We start from the raw sequence: 10,097 nt of genomic DNA, 5'->3' as shown, positions 1-10,097 counted from the left end.
CCAAATATGGTGGAAAAGAGCCATGGATGGACTTATCCTTAAGGGTAATATTAGTATCAAAAACTAGGCTAATTCCAGGAAACTAAGTTGATTTCTTTTTCCTGAGGTGAGCTGCCAAATCAATTAACGGATTATTTTTTAATTTGTTATATAGCAAAAGAACAGGGTTTTTGTTGCTCTTGTTTTTTTGTGTTTTTTTTTTTTTATTATTATTATTATTATTATTTCTTTTTAAAGACTGAGTACATTTGTGAATTTTCTTTCACAGCAGCCTTTCGTTTTTTTTTATTTACTGCTTCCTTCAGGTATGAAGCATTTTCTGATTAATATAGCCAGCACGTTCTCTGCCAGAAGAGAAATGGATAAGCAAGACCTGTGAAGTCTTGAGCATTCATTTATGCTGTAGCTCAATTTAAAAAATGGAAACAGAAAAATACATTTGTATCTTCAGGGACATAGTCTTCAAGACTTGCCAATGGCTTAAATTGAAAAAAAAATGTCTAAATGTGGAGTAAAATTGGATCTGTTTGGAAGGCTAATTTTCACAGAACTCCTCAGTGATATGGAGTAGAATTAATTTCTTAAAATGACAACAAACTGAATTTCACCACATGATTAAAGGAAAGTTAACAGTGGACTCTTTCTCACTATGTTCTCTGTGAATATCAAGCTAATTAAAACCATGATTTTTCTATTCTATGTATTACAAGTGGAAAAAAAAGCAACAGCTTTGCTCAAATTTAGAACAGCCTTTGTGGAATCCTGAACAGTAATAAAATCTAATAGCAGCGAAAATCTCTTCATCTGTGGCTTAACAGGAAAACTTTTCACAGTGGTTGGTATTAACGACCCGTTCTTTGCTATTGTACATGCTCCAATGAAGTATTGCAAAGACACACGGAGTGTGCTGCTCTGAGCAGGGAGATTATGATGCTGAATTCCAAAAAGCTTATTTATATGCTACGTGTTGACATTGGAAATATTACTACTTGTTGACAAAATAGAGCTCTTGTTATAGATGTTTTTCCAACTTCAGGTACCTATTTATGAGGTCACATCAGTCACCTAACACCTTTTCTTCCTATAGAGTCATCGAGAATACAAACCTCGCTCAGAGGGCAATTCCAAGCAGAGCTTGCCTTCTGGATCACCACTTCGAGAAGTCAGTGCCTCTCTCTTCTTTATTGATGACACGATGATTTGGCTAGGTAACTTTTACAATTAAAGCAAGTAACCCTTAAAACAATATCCTGCATACTACCTAAATCTCAAGGAAACATTCCAAGCCTCGAAAAGACATTGTTTGCTCTTCCTCATTGGTTTTCCTACTACTGACTTTCAATATGCAAAGCTTGGCTGTGTGGCATAAATCTTTTCCTAACTGGCAACAAAGGAAGAATGACAAAAGATCAGAAAAATCACTTATTTCTGCCTAAGGCTATGCACCTGTCCTCTGCACAGAACAACCTGAATAAGCTTATTAAGCAATATGGCATCCAGCTCACTCTTCCATATCTGTGCTAGCCTGCAATCCCAACAAAGATAATCATGTGGCTTTGTCACTGAAGAAAACAGATGAAATTCAATGGAAACATATGTTGTGGTTAAGATCCTTTCTCTGTTTTCACATCTCTCTCTGCATCTATACATGTATTTAAAAACTAAACTACTTTATTATCTCTTGAATTTGAATGTTGCAGAAAAATGTCCTTCGCAACAGTCACCTCATCTTCAGATACTTTTTTTTTTTTTTAACAAGCAGAGTTTCCAAAAAGTTGTATTTCCTGTGATCTGCTTTCTACTAAACAACATCTACTACAGAACTAATTCTGCCAGAAAGAATCAGTAATTCACCTCCTGATCAGAAATTAGGATAAAACTCATCTAATAACACAATTTAATCGTATTGAGTCCACTTTGCTCACCATCAGGCAACTTGTCCTGTGGAAACAGGCTGACATTTCTGACACACATTCCCCATAAATGGAAAAAAAATCATCACAACATGAAAAATGAATGCAAATTCAGTTTGAAAAAAAAAAATTCTTTAAGATGGCTGAAGATATACGTCAGCTTTTAATGTTAATTGAACTACTTAAGGCACAAATAAAACTTAATTTTATTAGTGATAAGGATTAGAATCTTCTAGGTATAAATCCAGAGAATCCAAAAATAAGAAAAGTGATAGAAGTCAGATGTGACAAGTTGCTCTGAGGAGGGACAAAAAAAACAATCTAACAATACAAAGAATATAATCTAATTTTATGTCTCTTGTGCTCTGGTGAACAAGAATTCCTCAAGATGAAACAGAACTCTGTAAACTAGGTACCTCAGAAGCAAACAAATCAGTACGCAATTATTTTTTTTTTGCTACTGAGTTACAGTGAGAGAAAAATTAATCATTTAATTCATTATTTTCTTTATGGCATAGATAGCCTGATGTCATCACACTAAATGTAGGCTTCCATCAGAATGAACTAAACTGAAAACCGACAAACCAAACATCAGTGGCTGGGCATCTCTTTCTTAAAAAGAGAAAACAGGCAGCAGAAAGGACAGTGTTTCAGTTCAACTCAGATAAATACACTCCACAACTGTCTGTACAGAAGAAAGCTTAAATAAGCCTGTAATTAAATCCTATTCAGTTCCTGCTTTTTTAGTTGGGCAAAAGATCAGAGCAAATGCAAATAAGTGTGTCACATATGAACAGCAGGACTGGCTGGTATTTAATTCTGAGGAAGACCATTACGGTCCTGCTTGTTCAGCAGAACTCTGCAAAGTGAAGTCTTTTACCCTTCCGCACAGATTTCAAGACAACCTTCATTCTTACCACACAGGACAGAAGGGGAGTAAAAAATCCCTCATTTTGTAACAGCTGAAGTTTTCAGATAGTTTGCAATCAAGTCATTCTAATATACAAGCCTGTTCAGCAGTGTCAGGAAAAGATCAAGGTCCAACTCCTGCAGTGAAACTGTGCGAGGCTTTATTTTTATTTATTTATTTTTCGTCCACTTACAAAAATGACCTAGCCAGGGACAAGATTCACCTCAGAACACAAGAGGGTATCTGCCAGCACTGACTGCTGCAGAAAGAAGGCCCAAGCATAGCAGCCTGCTCTCGCAGAAGCCTACAGAGCACTTTGCACTGGACCCATTAAATTAATCCCAGAGCATGTGCAATAAGGGCAAATATGTCATTATCCCATTGGGAATGACATCTAATTAGTGCAAGGTCAACTGGCCCCCAGAGAGGCTGTGACGGAGCTCAAACATACTTGCATATGATAACTATCAATCTGCAGGATTCAGCTTTGTGTTTTCACGCTGGATTGCAAACACTTACTGTACCAGACAAGGGAAACTCCAAAACAAAGAAACTTACCACTTTCTAAACAAAGAAACTTACCACTTTCTGATTGAAGTTTCCTGCCCTCTCAAAGCTTAAAAGTTCTTTTAAAACAGATTTAGCAGCTCTTGGATAACTGAAATTCGGTTTTAAAACAAGAAATTGTGATGCTCAGAATGAGCTTGGTCTTGCAGTTTCCATACAGTCAGCTCTTCAGCAATGACCCCTGCATAAGATCAAAATCAGTGAAAACACTTAACTCCTGTCGTCTTTTCCTGTGCTGAAGTTTTAGCGTTCCCCCATCCCGAATAGTAAGGTTCCTACTCTAAGAACAACAGGCTTTTCTTTTGTGTGTGTTTTTTTTTTTTTGTTGTTTGTTTGTTTTGTTTTTAATGGAGCCTCTAACAAATATAACTTTCTGGTAATTTCCCAAGTTGTGCCATCAGCAGCATGGGTGTTTTGTTCGAACAGCTCTGTGAACATCCTGCAAAGGATGTGCTACCAGATGCAGCTCCAGCGTGTCACGCTGCAAACAAGGAGGCTTTCCTCACAACCATGAGCTAAAATTTCACCTTGAAATACTGCCTGACAGTTGTACTAAAAAAGAGGTATCTCATGGCTAAAAGAAAAAAACGCCTACAGATAATTCCACATTTCTAGCTCCAGATCCGGCACAAACTCTTTCAGCATCCTTGACGCTTACATTCCCACTTGGAGTTCCATAGATAGAAACATACAGAAGTAGAGCAATCACAAGCAACTGCATCTTTACCAAAAAGAGCTGTTTCTCCCTGATGTGAAATCAGCTGGCATTTCTGGAGTTGCAGCTGTTCCAGCCTTCACAGCTCCAGTTAGGAAGCAAAGATATACTGGGTCTGGCTGGGACAGTGTTAAAATCAACATTCCACCAGATAAACAAATGGCATTTGCCTTGGCTCCAACTCCATATCCATTGCACAAGAGAAGCAGTCCCAAATTTCAGGGTCTCAGTTTCTCTTCTGCTTCACTTCTTTGCTTCAGGTTCTTGCCTTCTAAGGCATGGGGGGCTTTGTTTGTTTGTTTTGAACTGTTTTTGCTTTTGCTGGGTTCTCACCTGCATTTGTAGCAGTAAACAAACCCAGAGTGCCAGCACACACCATCAGCTTTCCTGTAGGTGATGGGCGTAAAATGGAGTTTGGCCTGAACAGGAATACACAAGCCCCTCGGTTATCGCCTACTTCATTTATAATCCTTTTCAAAATTATTTCCCTTTAATTCTTGTTTCTTTGAATGCTTCTATACTTTACAATTTTATATAGATAAAGTTAATGACAACTTATTAGCTGCTATACTAGAGCAATGGTTTTATAAACTTGTGAGCTGCACTTCCCAGAAAAGCTCACAGGCTACTACCACAAAGGGAACCTCAGAAGACAACAAGATCATAGTCTAATTCTTACTAAAATAACATCACCCATAAACTATAGTGCTTTACATAGTGAAAAAGCCTGTAGGCCTGTATTATACTGGCCCTGACCAGAACTAGAAGCTCCATGGCCGCACAACACTCTCCAGCCCCTTCTCTCACGGTTTTCACAGCTGACTGATGAAAGCGTAAAGTGCATGAGGTCCCTTGCAAACTGCGATGCTTTCCTGCTCACGTTCAAATCTAGAAGATTCTCGGCCTGAAACAAAAAGGGTATATTTTTATGAGAAATGGAAGAAAAGATACTTGAGCGGAATGTACTATGAGCACATATTTTATTAAAATTGCACGCGAAGATTGAGCAGACGTTGAAAATTCCACAGAAACCATGAAATGGATAAAAAATTTGTGCTGCATAGATTCCTCCTCCACGCTGGAATTCTTCGCAGCAGTGGTAGTCTCCCAGTGGTGAGACTCCCAGGCACATATCTCTGGGTTTTAGTGGGCAGGCCTTCTTTGACTTGTATTAACCATTTTGTAAGCCACTGACAAAATCTCCTACCTTATGCCTGTGCTATTACTTGGCTAGTCAAGCAGTCAAGTTTTAGTTTGTGGGTTGTTGGTTTTTTGTTGTTGTGGTGCTGTTTTTTGTTTTGTTTTTGAAAGCTGCATTGTCACATTTCAAAAAACAGTGACTTCTTTCCTATCACAATAAAAGGTTGTGTATTCCAACATTCACTCATGGATTAAATAGAGAATTAGTGCCTACTCCACAGATTCTTAATGCAATCAGATTTCTCCATAGGCAGCCAGATATTTCTTCAAGTTCACATTAGCTTAACTTTAATCCTTTTGAAACCTTTTCCAAAGGTAATTTCATAAAATCAATGCAGAAAGGTACCTATATCCTCAATATTAGTTCCAAGATCTACAGACACGTGTAGGATCGTAAGTGAATCAAGAATGGATAAAGAGGCTCAATTTTCTTTCATCAGTTACGTGTTTATGAGGAAAAACCTGAAATGAGGAGTTGTTTCACATTGGGTGGGTTTTTTCACCTATGTAAAAGTGAATCTAAGGGAAAAGATGAGATTTCTTGTTTGAAGTTGTCCAGTGTAGGATGGGTCTAAGTAGGCCATTAGTTGCACTTCATCACCAATATTCAGCAAATCCTCAAACTGAAGACAATGCAACTGTCTGAACCTCAGAAAACAAGTTTGTCCTCACCCAGAGGTATCTTTAAATATGGAAATAGAAAGATTAGGAGTTTCATATGTTTTGTTTTGTTTTTAAATACACTAAAAACATGAAAAGGAAGCTGCATATTTATCTCCAGAAAACAACTGACCAAAGAATGTTTCTCTCTTTCTGTTCACCTTTTAGACAGAACATGCTGCTTTGAATTTCCAGTTGTACCCTGACAATGACTATAGAAAAGGCACAATATTTTTTTGAAAGAGTTACATGTTACAAGGTACAGTCTTTTATTATCAGTGCTTGAAGGATAATATCGTGGGATTGTCAACCAACTCATCATCTTTCCCAAATTCCACTTTTCTCCAGCATATCAAGTGTTTCACAAGAAATTGTCACACCACTAAGGACGACCCTGAACCAAAAGTTTGTATGAACAGGAAGCCAGCTAGAGTAGTTTTAATAATTGATAAAAACTGTGTACCCAAACTCTACATAAGTTGACCTTTATAAGACTTTTGTTTTTTTTTTTTAATTTCACAGATGGAAAAACATCTGAAGTGCCGTAAGTAAAACAGCCAACAATGTTTACAAAGAAAAACTATAAACCTGTAATATTCTTTGTAAAGCCATTTTGCTATGGAGCTCAGAAGCATGCCTTCAAAAATACAGCAAAACAGTAAAAATTATGAAGAGCCACCGTCATCCCAAGTGTCTCTAACTACCAAGTAAGGCAAACAGATTTACAGTTCTCAGGAAGAAGCAGTATTTTTCCTTGAAGAAATAATGGACAAAGGAGTTATTTATAACTGTCCCTAATGAAGAAGTGTCAATAATATTTAGCATTTTGCATTGTACTTTTGATGTTGACACTGATGGCACGTTTATTGCTCTGCTGTCACATAGCATGATAGGAAATTTTTGCTCACATAATTATAACACTGGTTCTTTTAGACTGTATCATAGTTTAAATATAAACTATAATAGTCGTAAACTTTTTCCTACTGGGAAGTTATGTATAAACATGGTCTTGTCTCATGACTGTCTTTATTATCCAGAAAAAAAAAAATAAATGATCAAAATACTGCTTTTCATAGGTGGTAGAATATTGTGTTCATCAACTAGAAACAAAGCAGACCTTGATGACACATTATCAATCCTACAACCAACCTTCCACAGACTATCAGACTGTAGTTTTCCATTCCAGCAGGCAGCCCTTTTGAGCCCAATGTTTAAGGATCAAGGAGTCTCTTCTGCTTCCACTTAAGCCTTTGAGAAAGCTGTCAATGAAATCAAGTTAATAGTATGAGAGCCTAAATTTTTTCTCTTTCTCTGAGTAGCACTCCTGAAATAAGAGTAACATTTCCAAGTTAGAGGAGTGGATTTGTCCTCCTGAAATGCCATGTTTGGTAATAAATCAAATGCAACAACGCTGTCCGGAGAGTGTTAACATGTGGATACTGGTTTCTCTCTCTGTCTCATCATAATTGTTGCAACAAACTTAACTATCAATCATTACAGAAATAATTGATCTAGTCCATAGAAATTTGGACAAACGCCATCTGGGTGGAAAGCCTGGAGACCTGCAGGTGCTCAGGAAAACCTGAAAACTCACAGCCTAGACTGCAAGCCTTTTACTTGACATCATAACTGCTGTTATGAGATGAAGACATGTGGATATGGCCAAAATGCTTATTCTTCTCATGAGGTGAAATTTAGACTGCTAAGCATAGGACTCCATAGAAGAAACAGCTCTGTTTGCAGAGGATAAAAGAAAGATTCAGGCACTATTTCCATTCCACTGAAGTTTATGCTGAAAAAAAGATATTTTTTTTTCCTCCTTTTATACACAGACAGGTAGCATTCTGTCTACAGTCATACTTCAAAGTGTTGTGTAGTGGATTTTAACATGAAGGTTGGGTGACAGTCCTTATACTGAATCCAAGGCTCCTCGGGTTTTATGACATATTAAAATCTCTGCATTCTGTTTTAAGTTGGAGCCATTTATTGTCTGAGAATTCCAGATGTGGTTTTAAAGCACTGTTTTCTAGCTTTCAGTGTAGTTGCCTTCCCCCTTCAACTTCAAAATGATATCAAGATGAGGTTTCTAGGGCAAACAGTTCTGGAAATGCTGAAGGCATGACTCTGGCTCATGCACATATACACCCTCCCATAAAGAAAAAAGAGATTTTAATAAAAACTAAACAATGAAAAGGGATACAGGTAAAAAATTCTCCAATATCACAAGAGCAGGCACAGAGCTTGCAGGAGACGCAAAGAAAACCCCTCAATGGACACTTCAAAAGACCACTAAAAATCGAGCTATATTCATAATCAAAACGTTTTTCATGAAAGGAGACAGCAAATTTAAGAGAGGCCCTGCTACGCCAGCCCTCAGGCTTTCTTCAAGGTAAAACAATGCAACTGAGCAGAAACCTTAGCACTGACTTCCTTTGAATCACATGTTTACCCAACACCTGCTTCGCTGTTGGCAGGGAACTCCCATATCCAATAAACTGGATGTGGAAAGCTTTAAAGCTACCCTTGGCAACCTAGCTTATCAGGTCCAGCTTGCAGCATTAAATATGAAAAAAACGGAACTAGCAGCACTCTTTCACAGCAGCTTAATTAAGGGTTTTGAGTTTTAAGTTTCTGAGACCAATTCATAAACCAGAAAAAAAGAAAACACTAATTCTGAGCTATCAGTTGCATTCATTGTAATGCCAATTCAGCCAACTCACTCCAGCCTGAAGGTCTTGTTTTTTTATGGTTAGTGGTGAAAAATTCTGCATCAGGTTTGAGGACTGGAATACCTTTCCTCCACACCTCTGACTCTTGTTCAGGCACCACTGTAAATCCCATTCCTGTAGATGAACAGACAGACATCCCTGCAAAGTTGCACAAAAGATCACTTTCCATCTCATTTTTTCTTGTGAATTCTCCTACATAAGAGAAGGAAAGGCTTTTCTTTTCCCTGCTGTCGGAGATGGTGCCATAGAGGCAGTAAAATTCTCTTCTGACTCATAGGAAAGCTAATTTGTAACAGAGATGAGGGCTTCTTTCTGTGTTCCTACAGTGCACAGCACAAAGGCTTAAAGGTTCATGACTGGAGATGAGGAGGGGTGCCATGTGTGTCAATGCAGTAACAGACACACACATATACTTGCCTTTGAAGCTGCCAGCTTTGACTGGGAAAGGGAGTAACACACTGATTATAAGATACTGATTAGCACCTTTAATCCATCAGGAAGAGAAAGCATCTGGACTACTCTGTTAGTATTTTGTCAGGATGCCCGAAGTAATTTTTATTGCTTTTGTAGCAGGGAAAGGCAGTAAGTTTAACCCTCTGTGTGACCCACATGTGGAACTTCTTGAAATTAAGGAAATACAAAATGCAAAGGAGGTCCAAACTCAAGCCCCTTACAGTACCGTCTACACAGCCCACGGTAGCCCTGTTCTATTTCCACCACCACCACGCCAAGACATCCACTCACATCCTCCCCCTGCAGACTTCTACTGAATTATTCCAGATGTAGAAGCTTGCTTATCTCCAAACTGTGTCTAAAAAAAATTGTGACCTATTCTACATGTTCCATTTTGTGTGTCTAATGCATTACTGAGTTGTTCGTGTTTAGCTCCCCTACTGAAAGGAACAAAATCAGGTAAAAGACAGCACCCTTAGCACATATCCAGTATTTTTCCATTGTGACCCTCAGATCCTTACTTGAGAAGTCATCCCAAGTATTCCCGTTAGTCGAACACAGGCATTTGAGATCTCACATAAGAAAACAGAATTCTCAGCTGTGTGGCTCTTTACACACAAAAAAAAATAAAAAAATTTTTGCCTGTTTCTCAAGTTGCTCGTATGTACTGCAGGAATCAAAAACATCTGGAATTCATCAGTTCACCTAGGAAAGGTAGTAATTTTCTAGCATTTATTTAACTCCAAGGATTAGGGTTTGGTAATCTCCAACTACCTCATTAATCCATCTATTTTGGAAAACTGGGTCCAGACTGTCCTTGCATCGGCCATATGGATGGGTGTTATTGCTTTCGTATCTCACACGCCCAATACATCAGAATGATCAGTTAGAAGTCAGCAATCACCCTGGGACCCTACAAAAAGCAATGGATAATACCCATAAATTATCCT

This window comes from Anas platyrhynchos, chromosome 4, assembly GCF_047663525.1.
Source record: "Anas platyrhynchos isolate ZD024472 breed Pekin duck chromosome 4, IASCAAS_PekinDuck_T2T, whole genome shotgun sequence".
NCBI classification, from domain to species: Eukaryota; Metazoa; Chordata; class Aves; order Anseriformes; family Anatidae; genus Anas; species Anas platyrhynchos.
Note: the sequence above shows the minus strand (reverse complement) of the source record.